Genomic DNA, 15,126 nt, shown 5'->3' on the forward strand with positions numbered 1-15,126 from the left:
CTGAGGGTTGTTCTGCTCCATTTTTGTGATTGTGGGACCGTTTGACCAAATGGCCCATTTTCTTCCTTTAAAGAATACACCTTCTGCCATTGAGACTGCTCGTGTATTCATTAAAGAAATCGTTCAGACTACATGGGGTGCCCTCCAACATCGTGTCAGATAGAGGAGTTCAATTTACCTCTCGGTTCTGGAAAGCTCTCTGCAAGACGCTAAGATTGAACTTGCTCTATCCTCGGCCCTATCATCCTCAGACCAATGGGCAAACTGAAAGAACCAATCAGACTTTGGAACAGTACATCAGGTGTTTTACCACGTTCTCCCAAGATGACTGGGTGTTCTCTGTTACCCCTAGCAGAATTTGCGTACAATAACGCCAGTCATTCTGCTACGGGGCAATCTCCCTTTTTTGCCAATTATGGTTTCAACTTAACCTTTTTACCAGACTTTCTTTCAGAGTCCTCAGTTCCGGCTGTACAGAGCACTATGGAGTTCCTCAACCGCAATAACCAACTGTTACGGGAGACGGTGACCAAGGCCCCAGGCTGACAGTAAGAGGTTCTTTGACAGAAAAAGGAGAGGTGAGCTAGATCTGAGACCAGGAGACCAGGTATGGCTTTCTACGAACAATCTTAGACTAGCCTGTCCGTCCAAGAAATTGGGACCAAAATTTTTGGGACCCTTTCCGGTCAAGAGAAAGATCAATACAGTTTCATATGAACTATCCTTATCTGATTCTCCTTAAAGTGCATCCTGTGTATCCATGTCTCTTTGTTAAAACCCGCAGTTCCGGATCCTTTTCCTAATAGGGGGTCCAAACCTCCCGAACCGATCCATTGTCGATGGCAACGAGGAATTCGTGGTAGAGGACTGTCCTGGATTGTAGGAAAAGACAAGGACAAAACCAATTCCTGATCAAGTGGAAAGGTTATGGACCAGAAGACAATTCCTGGGAACCCGAAGGTAATATCCATGCCAAAAGACTAATACGTGCATTTTTTCTCGCTCACCCTGACAAAGTGGCCCGACTGGGCATCCGGAGGTTGCCCCTTGGGGGGGGGCAATGTCAGGGACTCACCTTCCAAAATCGTCAGCCCAGCATTGGGCTGAGACAGCGGCGTGCATCAGCGGGACGTGCGCGTGCGTCAGCGGCGCGCGCGCGCACATGCGCAGGCGGAGCGCGCGTGCACGTGAACCCCTCCTTGGCGCCAAAACACCCTTTAAAAGCTCAGTCCTTGCTTCCTGCAAGTTGCTGTCTGATCTGCAGTCCTGATTGAACTTGAACCTGAGAACCTGCTTACCTGATTTGATCTTCTGATTGAACTTGTGACCCCGGCTTGTTTGACCATCCGTACCTCTCCGATCCTGACCCCCGGCTTCCATTGACCACCTCTTCAGATTGACCTACCGTTGCCAGACCTTCCTGCTTGTACCCTTGATTACTCTTCTGCCTGCTGCATCTGATTACCTGAACCATCTGTTGTGACCCGGCTTACCTGACTCTGCTTCCGTCTGCTGTCATTGATCCAATCATCTTCCAGCCTACCCGTCCAGAGGAAGTCAGCACCTGCTTCACCTACCCAGCACGCCGGCACTCCTACCCCGCCAGGCTCCTGAGTCTGCTTGTCCCCAATCCGGCAGCTCACGAGCCCGGAGCTGTAAGAGAGGCCTCCTCCTACCATCGGGCCTCTTGCTACCAGAGTACGTGATACATAACACTATCTCTCACACTGACTATGTTCCACTGCTCGCAGCAGTTTTACTGTGATGGTCACGTGTAATGCACGCTAGTGGCGCTTCTAGACATGTCAAGACGTTGTGGATAACCATATGCATGCACACACACCTGCGCCATGTTGCTGTCGAGATATCAGACCATTCACCAAACTTTTTAGACACACCTCGTATATGGTACCTATGTTTTATGATTTATTCAGTGGCATTTGTTTATACTGTTTGAATTAGCACAGCATATTCACATTTCATTAATTGTGCACACTTTGGCAGTGCCCTCTATCCCCAGTCTGAACATGCCTGATGATTGGTTTGCTCTGGCATTGTGGGAAGAAAGGTAGAGTGTTGCATATTTTGCCATATCTAGATATACCAGGAATTTGACTAAGAGCAGGGAAGCAGCACGAGTTAAGATAAAGGTTGGTGCCTAGTTCACAGTGGGATGAGTTTGGACTTTGAATTGACGATACCCATGATTTGGAGATGTTTTAAATGCTGGCTTTTCTGTTTTATTGCTATACCATCAGTTACAGTTGACATTAAAGAGAGCCTTGAGGATAGAATAATGAATGCAACAACTTTGGAGCCATCATCCTGACTTAAAGCGGAGGTTCACCCTCAATATCAACGACAGCTAATTCAGACAGCTCAGCGTTTAAATATACATTCTGCTATCCATAATTTTTTGTTTACAAAAGTTTATTAAAAGAATAATATAGGAGTTACATGACATGGTTGGGGAGGGGAAAAAGGTGATATTAATATTTGGTCAACGGTAGTACAAACATTGCATCTTAAAGCAAGAGATGAAATGCAGCATATAAAGGAGTAGTGAACATAAGTACAGACATGGATATGCAAAATGACAAAAAAGAACACAAAAGCAAAAATACAGAGGGTTAAATAAAGAAGCATCTTATGTGAGATTCCAATGGGACCATTTTGCTTCATAAATATGGAGGCTATCATGGAGGGTATGAAAAATTCTTTCTGAAATTTTTAGCATTTCCATCCTAGTGATTACTTGTGACCAGGGCTTTTTTTCAGCGGGACGCGAGGGAACGCAGTTCCAGCAACCTTAGCACTGAATATATGTAATGTCAATGGGTACCGGGGTATTCTGGCAGGAATCTATTTTTGTTTGGGGGGTCTATTGTTGCTGGTTGGACAATTGATGAGGAGGGTCTATTGTTGCTGGCTGCTGGGAAATCTGTTGTTGTTGCTGGGGGTCTATTGTTGCTGGGGTGGTATTTTGTAACAGGTGGTCTATTTGTTGCTGGGGGGTACAATCTTGCACTGGGGCTCTATTGTTGCTGGGGGATCTATTGTTGCTGTGGTGGGTCTAGTGTTGCGGTGGGTATCTATTATTTCTGGGGTAAATTATTGTTGCTGGGTGGGTCTAGTATTGCTGGGGGTGTCTATTATTGCTTGGGGGATTTATTGTTGCTGGGGGGGTCTATTGTTGCTGGGGAATCTATTGCTGCTAGGGTGGGTCTAATGTTGATGGGGGTATCTATTATTGCTGGAAGATCTATTGTTGCTGTGGAATTTATATTGCTGGGGGATCTATTTTTGGCTGAGGTGGGGGTCTATTTTCACTGGCTGCAGAGGATTTATTTTATTACTTTTCTTGTTATCATCAACGCATACCATACAAAAGCACCACGAAATAAAATTTGGTTCTGTATTCTCTAAATGGACCGGTACTGGGAGGTGGGTAGGGGGTAAAACCAAGGGGCGGTGATCGGGGGTCGGTAGGGGCGGAGGTAAGTAATGATTTAGAAGGGGAGAGTTCCTGCACCTATTTTCTGAGAAAAAAAAGCCCTGCTTGTGACCAAACCTAAATTCCTAGATTTCCAGTTTAAAGCAATCATCCATTGTATGCAAACTACATAGGGAATTAAATAGTCGAGCGCTAGGTTTGGAATATCGGGGATATTATTGTATAAGAGGCAAATTTGGGGGGTGAGAAGTGATCTTGAGTTTTGAAGAGGTTTCAAATCTATCAGACGCTGAATGCCAGTCTGGTCAAGATGCGGCAACTCCAGAATGTATGCAAAAAGGTACCTGGGTCTGGACATCCACGGAAGCAGTTAGGGGACACAGTGGGGTAAAATGTAATGGATCTTAGAGGGGGTTAAATTACCATCTGGAAAACAATTTCAGCTGAGTTTCTCTAATGAAATGGCCCTATTACATTTGCGTAAGTTATCTGCCATAGCGTGCCATGTCTCCACTGGGAGGGAACAATCACGCTCCGCCTCCCATCTGAGCCTAGGCTCTGATTTATCTAGTAGTGCGGAGAGTCAATGAGATATTGATAAAATCTAGAGATTAACCCCTTGTCTCTTGGAAGATGAGAGACAGACTCTTTCAAAAATGGTGTTAAGGACATGAGCAGACAACGAAAAGTGATTAGCAAAAAATGATATGATAGGAGTGTAAATGTTCATATTCTGAGGCTGGAAGATCAAATCTTGCCTGTAACGAGGAGAATGAGATAACTCCCATTTTGGTTAGTAGTAATCTCAGAGTAGTTAAATTGTTAGCAATCCAGGGTGAAAACAGATTCTCATCGCTATAAGCTAATGTAAGTCTGGGTCCCCCAGGAAGGATGCTAGTGGGGGAGGGTTAGATGACAGGCAAAAGGAGCATCTATTCTACGCCACTGTTGACAAAGTGGGCTACTATAGTGTTATGTTTGTGGAGGTTGCGGTATAGAACAGAATTAGCCCATAGGATAACCATGAAGGTGATAAGGGCGGACAGATGCGGCTTCAAAACCCTTTCCAGGGAATATCATGGATTGGGAGAACCATGAGAAAGTTGCGCTAGTCTTGCTGCGAGAAAGTAATGCCAAAGTTTGGGGAGTCCTAGAGACCCTCTAGAGTGGGGTCTGTGTAAAGCCCCGTACACACGGTCGGACTTTTGCCCAACCAACTTCAAAATCCGGCACTTTTCGTATTTGTCCGACCGTGGTGTACGTTCCATCGGACCAACTTTTTTGGCTTCAATCGGACAAAAAGTTGGGTCTGTGAACGGACCAACTTCTGTTCCGAAAAGTCCGATTGTGCAAAGTTGCGACCGTGTGTACAGCAAAACCATCGGACTTTTGGAAAAAGTACAAATGCGCATGCTCAGAACCAATGTTAAACTCAACCAACAATAGCAGAAGTTAACCAAAGGGTGGCGGTAAAGAGCACGTCAAACACGTGATGTTGGGAAAGTGTTAGAAAAGTTTGGCAGAAAAGTCCGAGCGTGTGTATGCTAGGGGTGTGATCGGACAAATCAATTAAGACAAAAATTTTGTTGGATGTCCGACCCGTGTGTACGAGCCTTAAGAGTGCAATAACTACATCCAGGTTTCTTGTCTGACCATATAAATTTAAACTTTAAATTTGTCCTTTGGAGGGAATCTAACTTGGATTTGTGATTTTAATGGGAAGGGTACGAAAATAGTAGAGAAGTTTGGGAATAATGTTCATTTTGATGGCACAGATCCTGCCGAGGAATGATATGTGATAGGAGGACCAAGTTTTGGTAAGTGTTCTATATGTGAAAAAAGAGGGATGTAGTTAGATTTGTATAAGAGTTTATGAGAGAATGAGATGTGTACGCCTAAATATTTAAAGGAATGCGAGCACCATGTAAATGAGAAGTTACTTTGTAGTAAATAAAGTAGGTTTTGAGGGAGATTGATTGGGAGGGCCAAACATTTACTGGTATTAATCCCGAGGCCTGAGATATCTCTGAAGATATTGAGTTGTTTTAGAAGGATGGGGATAGACGTGAAAGGTTCTGTGAGGGAAAACTAGGGCATCGTCCGCATATAGACTAATCTTGAAAGTGTTTTGGGCCTTTGGTATATCCCTTATATCAATGTTATTCCTAATGGCTTGGGCAAGAGGTTTGATTGCTAAAGCGAAAAGGAGAGGAGACAAAGGGCAACCCTGTCTTGTGCCTCTACTTAGAGTGAAAAATTGGGAATTGTTACCAGGGATCCTAATTCGAGTTTGAGGGGAATAGTATAAGGCGTTAAAGCCTTGGAGAAATGTATCTGGGATGCCAAATCTAGGGAGGAGATAATTAAGATAAGACCAATTTACGCTATCAAAAGCCTTGTGAATATCTAAACGGAGGAGGCATGCTTGGCGGGAATGTAAATTGGCGTCTTGTATTATGTTGGTCACTAATCTCATATTGTCTACAATCTGTCGGCCCGGAATAAAACCTGTTTGGTCTGAATGGACCAAAGGAGAGATAACCTTGGCCAACCTGTCAGCCAGCAGTCTACCAAAGATTTTCAGGTCGTTGTTCAGAACCGAGATGGGGCGAAAATTTTGAGGGAGGGAATGATCTTTGTGGGGTTTGGGGATGAGAGACATGTTGGCGAGAAGCATTTCTTCAGGAAACTGATTGCCAGTCAGGACATGATTAAACATTTTGGTGATGGAAAGGGGCTAAAATAGGAGCAAACTTCTTATAATAGGAGGATGTATAACCATCTGGTCCAGGGGCAGTGGAGGTTTTCAAAGATTTTATGATATGGACAATTTCAGTTACTGAACAGGGTTCATTAAGAGAGTCAATCTGTTGTTGGTTTAGGGAGGGGAGTTGTATGTTGTCTAGCCGCTATCCATAATTTTTAAAACGGTTCCAATACCTTTATGCTGTAGACAATACCAGGCACTTCCTGGTATCCCTCCCGCGGGACTGGGCCTGTCTTTGTGTCTCAGTGCCCCAGTGTTTGCTGGGACAGGATCGCAATGTGTCCTGGGAGCACAGTGTCACGCTTCCCAGGAGACGATTCATAACGCAGAATGACGAGATATCGAGAGATTTTACTCGTCATGTGACTAGTGAAGCAGGTCACGTGATGAGGGCGGATCTAATTCCGCCATTGCATTCACCGCTTCCCGGAAGTATTTGCTTGTGGGCTTCACGCTGCCCACAAGCAAAATTTAAACATTTCTGAAGAGATTTTTATAAAGAAAAATTTCATGGCGATTCAGTATGCGGGGCAGTAGCAACCTAAAACAATGTGAGTACAAGCGTAGTAACATTAAAAGAGTTAAATTAACAGAAAAATTTTAAACGTCCGGACCGTGGAACCCCCGCTTTAAAGGAGTTATAAAGGCAGAAGGAATTTTATCTTAATGCATTCTATGCATTAAGATAAAAAACAACTTCTGTGTGTAGCAGCCTCCCCAGCAGCCCTTAATTACTTACCTGAGCCCCATCTCTCTCTAGCGATGTCCACGAGTGTCTTAGCCATCTGGGACTCTCCTCTTGATTGACTAAAACACTGCAGCGGCGCCATTGGCTCCCATGGCTGTCAATAAAAGTCAGTTAGCCAAACAGAAGAGAGAGGGGATGGGGTCAGGTCAGGGCTTCATGTCTGAATGGACACATGGAGCTGTAACTTGGCTCGGGTGCCCCCATAGCAAGCTGCTTTGTTGGTAAGTTTGAGCCTGGTTATTACGCTATACTACTTTATTTAATTACTTATACATACTGTTTGCATCAACACGCATCTCATTTAAAGTCCCAACCCTTTCTTTCTTTCAATTTTCAGGGATGGAGGCATGTGTCATCCACATGCCTCATTCAAAGTCCCAAACCCAGTTCCATGTATAGCAAGCTGCTTGCTGTGCTGGCACTCGACAGGAGGGAGGGGCAAAGAGGGACCCGAGAAGAGGAGGATCCGGGCTGCCCTGTGCAAAGCCACTTCACAGAGGAGGTAAGTAGAACATTTTTGTTATTTATTTTTTAAACAAGACTTTACAATCACTTTACTTGCCTAGTGAAACACTTACTGGGAACAAGCATGCATGGTGGGAAATTCAGATTTTTCTGATTATTCTGAATGCATACTGGTTTCAGATCAGTAATGCACTAAGAAGTGTGGATAGGATCAAGCCCTATCCGGCACCTTTATAAACATGCAAGAAAAGGCAACTCGGTTACTGTGTTTCAAATCTCACAGGTTTCATTTAATATTCCCTAAAGCATCTTCAGGAATGTGGCAAATGTCCTCATATGCAAGCAAAGCATGGGACGTTGGGAAGCCAATGTACTCATACTTCACTTCCCTAACAATCATGATCCTATCTTCACTGTAAATAGCAAATACAATATTTTTTGGGAATGTGGAAATATCTTTTGGGAAAAGAGCTATAATGACTTCTTTGTACAATCTATTTTTAATCAGTTTTGTATACTTAATATTTTCTACGTGGCTGGCAGAACACCTTAGATTCTTTCTTGCCGAAATGGACATTCCAAAGCCGCTGAATCAGAGAACACAACTATGGAATAGACCTGTAGATAAGAATAGCCATGATAATGAACAACAGGTCACCAAGGAGGTTTTCCAAATATTATTCCTAATCTGATGAGTCTGTGTAAGAATCAAGCTTAAGTTTTCACTTGCATGAATCATCACTGGGGCTGGTGTGTAATGTTCTGCTAAACAGCCTCCAGACCTCAAGCCTTAAAAACAAATTCAGATTTCCAGATATTTTAAACTGTGACATTTTTTAGTACAAATTCTTTATTTTAAGTTATATTTATTGTCTTTGTTTCTTTCCTTTTTTACCATTCTTCATCTTGATTGTCCCCAATCTGACCAAATATGGTCAACTGACCTCAAGAGAAGAATTGATCCTCAGCAGGGTTTTTCCAGCCAGTCACTACTGTTGCCCTAAGACTAGACTGGACTACAGGTGTCTGTTTGGTACAAAAACATGCATACTTGGACACTTATTTATTCACACCTTTTTTAAAGTTGCTTTCCTTAACTTCATTATAATAAGTACTGTGACAGGATAGCACTTTGCCACATGGAGGTTAAGAAAAGTTAAAAGGGGAACAGAAGAAGAAGAGAAAAAGGAAAAAAAAAATGAGAGTGAGGTAGGAAATAAAGAAAAAGAGAAAAGAGCAAGAGTGGAGGAAAAAAAAAGGGATAAAAAGGGGGGGGGAATGAGGGGTCACCATCCAGAGGAAGGCATCCACAGCATCAGTCAGGCAGCGGAAGCTACCAAAAAATAATCTCAACTAGGTATATTGGAGGAATTCATCTGAGAAGCGGAAGAGGTCCCAGTGTATCCATCTAGACTTGTGTTCCTCAACTTATCCTGCAATGCCCGCTATCAACTCCTCCATCTGTCCTATGTCCTTCACTCTCGCGAACCACTGGCCACCGTTGGGGAGACTGCTGTTTCCACAAAGCGGAATGCAAAGCCTGTGCAGCATTAAGAGGTGCTTGAGAAGGGATTTATGGTATCGTTTCCTTGACAATGGGGTGAGGTTAAGCAGGACTGCCGCTGGGTCATCCTGCAGTGAAATGTCAGTGAGTTTATGTATGAGTTTAAGCACTGGTTGCCAAAAAGTGGCAAGTGTAGGGCACTCCCAGAAAATATGGAAAATGGTACCTGAGTGGAGGCCACAACGCCAGCAACGGTCCGTCTTAAGGGTGGAATATTTTCACCAAAACTGACGGGTTCTATACCACGCGTCAAAATTTTGTACGTGTTTCCTGATACCTACTGCATAGGGAGGATTTCTGCGCAAAGAAAAGTATTCTCTCCTTTTGGGATTCGGTAAAGGTGACTTGTAGGTCTCTCTCCCATTTCGCTATGAACGGGGGGTCTGCTGTAGCATGGGGATCTAACAAACATTTGTATGAGGTTGATAAGGATCTCCGGACCGGCCCTCTCCCAAGCAGAGCCCCTCGAAAGAGTGGAGCCTATGAGTGAAGAGAGCCGGGCCAGGCAATGATCTAAGAAAGTGCGATAACTGCAATATCCTCCAATGGTTCAGCTTAAGAGGGGCCCCTCCAGCGAGCAATGCTCCGGACATATCCAACCGGTGGCCGCAAAAGCTGTGAGGCCCTCAAAAGTCCCTGTGAACTTTGCAATACGAAGGCCGGATCTGTGAGACCGGGGCATAATTCCAGGGTGCCCTACGATCAGCGTCAATGGAGCGGGGAAATTGCTTAATGTAGAAAGTCGGAAAAATCTGTCCAACTCCATCAAAGTGAGGCCAATCAACAGGTGGGTAGTTAAATGTGTGACGTGAGTTTTCCCTGCCCAGGGCAAGCCCGGGAGCGGAGCCTGTGCTGCCTCCTGTTCCAGCGACACCCAGAGTTACAGGGCGCTGTGTCGGCACCAGTCCACGACCCTTGTCATATGCATAGCAGTATAGTATAGGGCCGGGTCTGGAGGCCCACTCCGCTTTTCAGCTTAGGTCGCAGCAGTAACGCTCTACCAAGGCGTGGATGCTTACCTCTCCAGATGAATTTTATAAATGTCGACCGAACCGCATGAAAAAAGGTCTGAGGTATTTTCCGGCAAAGCCTGCAATAAGTATAGGAGTCTGGGCATCGCGTTCATCTTAAGTACGTTGCAGCGGCCAAACCTTGAAAGGGCTAGAGAGTCCCACTTTTTAAGGTCAGCGGTCAGCGTTGCCAGAAAAGGGTTTGGTAGTTGAGGGGGAGAATGTAATTTAGGTTTGCGGTATTTTCGTTCCCAGATATTGGATCGAGTGGGCAGCCCATTTAAATGGTAAGGGCGTAAGCTTGCTCTGGTAGCTTCTGTCAAGAAGATATTTAATGCCTCAGATTTTTGTAGATTGACCTTGAACTTAGACAAGCCACCATAGCGTTTCAACTCCTGTAGTAAGGAGGGGTAGGTAAGTAGAGGCTCCGAGATATAAAATAAGAGGTCATCGCATACGCCGCCACCTTGTGTTGGTAATTGCTGGCTGTAATGCCTCAAATAGATGGGTTGCCCCTAATGTGTTGCAAAAAAGGTTCCAGTGAGAGACGAACAGTAGTGGGGACAGGGGACAATCCCTGTCTGGTGCTATTGGATATGGAGAAGGGGCTGGAGTCGTAGCCGTTTACTCGTACAGTAGCGGTGGGATTCTTATAAATGGCTGAAATCCATGACAGGATGGGGTCTGGTATTCCACAAATTTGAGTGTCTCCTTGAAGAAAAGTCCAGTCCACCCTGTCAAAGGCCTTCTCAGCATCTATTGACAGGAGTTAAAAGGGGAATACGGGAGCGTTTTGCTGTGTCTATGATGTTCAATGTACGGATAGTGTTGTCCCTGGCCTCTCAATTTTGAAATGAACCCAACTTGATCCGGCGCGATCAAACGTTGCAGCAAGACGTTTATCCTGGAAGCCAGAATTTTTGTGATAGTTCATATCACAGTTTAGAAGAGAGATTGGCCTATAGCTGGCACACAGCAACGGGTCCTTATCCGGTTTAGGGATCACTGAAATGGACGCCCGTTGCATGTCTGCAGGGAATCTGTGACCGTCTAATACAATTTTAAAGGCCGTGATAAAGTGAGGAGCCAAGAGATCCTGGTACCGCTTGTAGTAAAGGAGTGTGAATCCGTCGGGACCGGGGGCCTTACCAAGCTGAGTGTCAGCTATGGCCGCCGCCAACTCCTCCACCGTAATGGGCCTAGAAAGGTCCTCACGCTCCTTGTGGTCAGCGTAGGGGAGATTGGCTTCCGAAGATAATCGCAGATGTCTGAGGGACTCCGAGGCAAAGAATTCGGGAGTGGGAGATTGGTCTAAGTTGTACAGTTTAGACTAAAAGTTGCGGAAGCTCTCTGCTAGTTCCGGAGAGGAGTGGACTTTAGACCTTTAGACCCAGATAATAATAATAATAATGCTTACACTTATACAGCGCCAATTACAGCGATATCGCTGTGTCTAAGCGCTGATAATGGGTTGTCATTATTACCCAACTCAATGGTACTCATTTTACCGACCTCGGAAGGATCGCCGGGATCGAACCTGCAACCCATGGGACACAGGCAATCACAGACTGCTGCAAAGGAGCATTAGCCCCCTGCGCTATCTTACCAACTTATGACCAAAGTAAAGCTGGTATATATGTCTGCGATCGCTTGGTACGCAAAGCATTGGCCAGAAGGGCCGCACTTATCTCCATATTCGTAGAAAGAGTCACAAGCCTTCAACAGAACATGTTTTGCTTCGTATAGGGAGCGAGCTACAATCCTCGAAGTTGATCTTTTTTTATTTTGTTTTATTTATTTTTTTGGGCAAATGGGCCTATCTTGAGGAAGGGCCTGGAGCTGCAGCTCCATCAGCCCCTATGTTAATCCGGCCCTGTCAGCCAATGGTATTCAACAGGCACAAATCTTATATGAATACAAAATTGTTGATCTTGTGCTCAGTTTAACAGATGTTTCTCATAAGAAACTGTAGCCACACACCATAAGTCTTGACACTATAAAACTAAGACCCTAAAAAGTCATTTTTTTGTACAATTATTATTGCATTTATCTGTATTTCAATGCTGTATCTCATTCTAAGTTGTTGTCATCTGACATACTGTAACTGTTGTAATCTATACTTTAAAATAAAAACATTATTAAAAAAAAAATACCTGTAATACATAATAAAATAATGTAAAAAAAAAAAAAAAAAGTCATTGTTTGGCAAGGCCCCAACTTTGCCATGGCACACTGCCTTGGTGCTATTCTCCCTCCACAACAGAGACACAGACAGCATATGAAGATACATTATCAGAGTGACAACCAACAGTACACTTCCCTCTGCCAGCAAGATTTACTCACTGATCTATGTTCCCTTTGCCATGTTCCCACTTAGCTGCTCTAATGAAGTAGCGCTTATGGAGCATGTGAAAACATTTGACCACTTCTATATGACTGTGCTTGGGCCTAAGCTGCCAGTCTCCAGTCTCAAACACTGTTACATGGTGGAGCATTGTTGTCATCCACTTAGCTAAACTCTTAAACATTTTTGGACCCCAGAGATTTGACTGAAGCAGAGTGGTGGCGAAGGAATGCAAAGGGGTGTAAATACCTTGCTGAGGCATTAGGTCATTAGCAGTAACCTTTACATTGCCCACAATGAACATAGTTACAGTGTTTATTACCAAATTTCAATCTTCAGCTATCAATCTGTTAATTCATAAGAAAACCAGATTATTATTCTAAAGCAATAGTGTGTTTTAGTGGTTAGCACTTCTGCCTTGCAGCACTGTTTGCATGTTATTGCTGTGCTTGTGTGAATTTCAGTGGGTAATTGACCCTGGTGTGTATATGTACAACCAGGACTTTCAATTGTATGTTTCTTGATGGCAGGGACTGATGTGGATGTACAGTGTGTACAGTGGCATCCCATCCATTAAGGGCGCTGCCCCCCTCTATCCATGCCTCCCCCTATATCAGTGGTCTCCAAACTGCTTGATTTTACCTGGCCCTTGGGGCACCATTTCATTCACTGACACCAACAAAGGGCACAGTTCTTCTCAATGACACCAACAATGGGGCCCAATAACACAAATGATGGGGGACAATGCCTTCCAATGACACAAACATGGGGTACAATTACTCCCAATGACACCAAAGATGTAGCACACTTCCTCTCCCAATGACACCAACATTGGGGCCAAATAACACCAATGATGGGGGGACCATTCCTTCCAATGACATCAAAGATGGGGCACAATTCCCCCAATGGCATCACAATGGGGCCCAATGACACCAGTGATGGGGCACAATTCCTACCAAAGACACCAACATTTGGGCATAATTCCTGTCACTGACACTAAAGATGTGGCATTGTTTACACCAACTGATGCTGGAACTTTTTCTACTCCCTATGACCACAGTCCGACCCCCCCTAAAGTTTTAAGGAGAGTAAACTGGCACTTTGTATAAAAGAGACCCCTGCCCTACATGAATAGATAGAGCTCATGCTCCAAATGAATCTAGCCACGGCCGCTGTGGCCACCCCCCTATTCATGCGTCTGGCCCCTTTTAGGACACCGGACATGTGAATTACAGTGAAGGGAGTGTGTTTTTGAAGCACATGATTAGAGCCATAGGCTCTAATAAATAAATAAATGAATCAATAGAACAGTTGAATGAACCCGTGAATAAATAAAGTGTTCAAAACAAAAACAGTTCATAGGTGTTGAAAAAAAGGAGGAAAACTTTTTTTCTTTCTCAAATCTGTAATCTTCAAGAAATCTTCCACCACACCCGATGTGCAAAGTGAATCCTCCACCAATTAAATTGGCCACTCACCAGAACGAGTTGCCTGACACTCTCGTGTTTTTGCACAAAAGCATGTAAACGTTTCTCAAACCATTAAGTAGAATTCCAATTCCAGCAATGTGATAGATGAGATCCTCATAAAAAATAAAGAAAGCATATAATAGTGTGATAACGTAAAAACGGTTTAATGACACACCACATAAAATCTGCAAAAGTTGCACTCACAAAAGTAAATGAAATCAAACTCGTGAATCAAAACAAAGCAGAACTTCCTCAATATTCATATAGCTGATGAACTACGGTCACGGTGGACCTATGTAAACAACCGGATGCTTCTCACCACTCCATCTGCACTGTGCTTGTAACCCACGTTTGTAGAAAAACTCTCGATCGCTGGTCACTAGCGTAGTGTAACATGCAGGGGCCTCTCACGTTAGTTCAAGTGGTCAAAAGTTCAAACTGTAGCCACGCCCCGAAATGTTTCGTCATAAACTGACTTAATCATGGGATTGGCTACATGTATCTCATGTGTTCTTTAAATATCCTGCAGTACACTTAATCTAAAGGCTTTCACCTGTAGCGGACCGGGCCATCCAATCAGAGTATTCGACCGCAAAGCGTCAGCCTGTATGCGTCGTCGCTCGTCATTCAGTGCGCCCATCCAATCAAATGTCTTTACCTTTTGGGCGGATATGACGCGTCGGGTCACGCGATGTAAGGGCGGAAGTTCCCATATCGCATACCTCAATGGAGCGCGCGCCAGTCTAACAGAACGTGCGGGTCCGCCCAGTGTAAGAGACGTCCCACGTCGAATGTTCCAATGATATGCGTGTCATTTAGACGCGATGATTGGCTAACTATAGTACAAGCCATCAATTGGAAACACCACAAGAAAGGCGGATGTAAAGTAAAAAATACTGCGCTGGGGCGGAAGTGCCATAGCAGGACAAATGATCTGTCATGTATCGCTACCGATGTTAATCAGCCAGACAAATACCTTGGATCACTAATCATATATAGCAATAAATACTTTTGTAGCCATTATAACATCATATTACAATCACATACAGTAAACTTAATAGCAGCAAATATATATTAAATTAAATGAATAAAACAATGAATGGAAAAAATATAACTAAAAGTAGATAACATATTTAGTAGCAAATATATATATATATATATGTTAAAAAAATTGGCATATAGAATGAGTTACTAAGCCTAGATAGGTGAGTAAATGTGTATATATATATACTTAGGGCCATATTCTGAGTAAAGTTACGATGGAGTAACTCAGGATAGGTCCCCCGTCGTGTTTTTCGTCGGATA

Source organism: Rana temporaria, chromosome 2 (genome assembly GCF_905171775.1).
Source record: "Rana temporaria chromosome 2, aRanTem1.1, whole genome shotgun sequence".
Taxonomy (NCBI): Eukaryota; Metazoa; Chordata; class Amphibia; order Anura; family Ranidae; genus Rana; species Rana temporaria.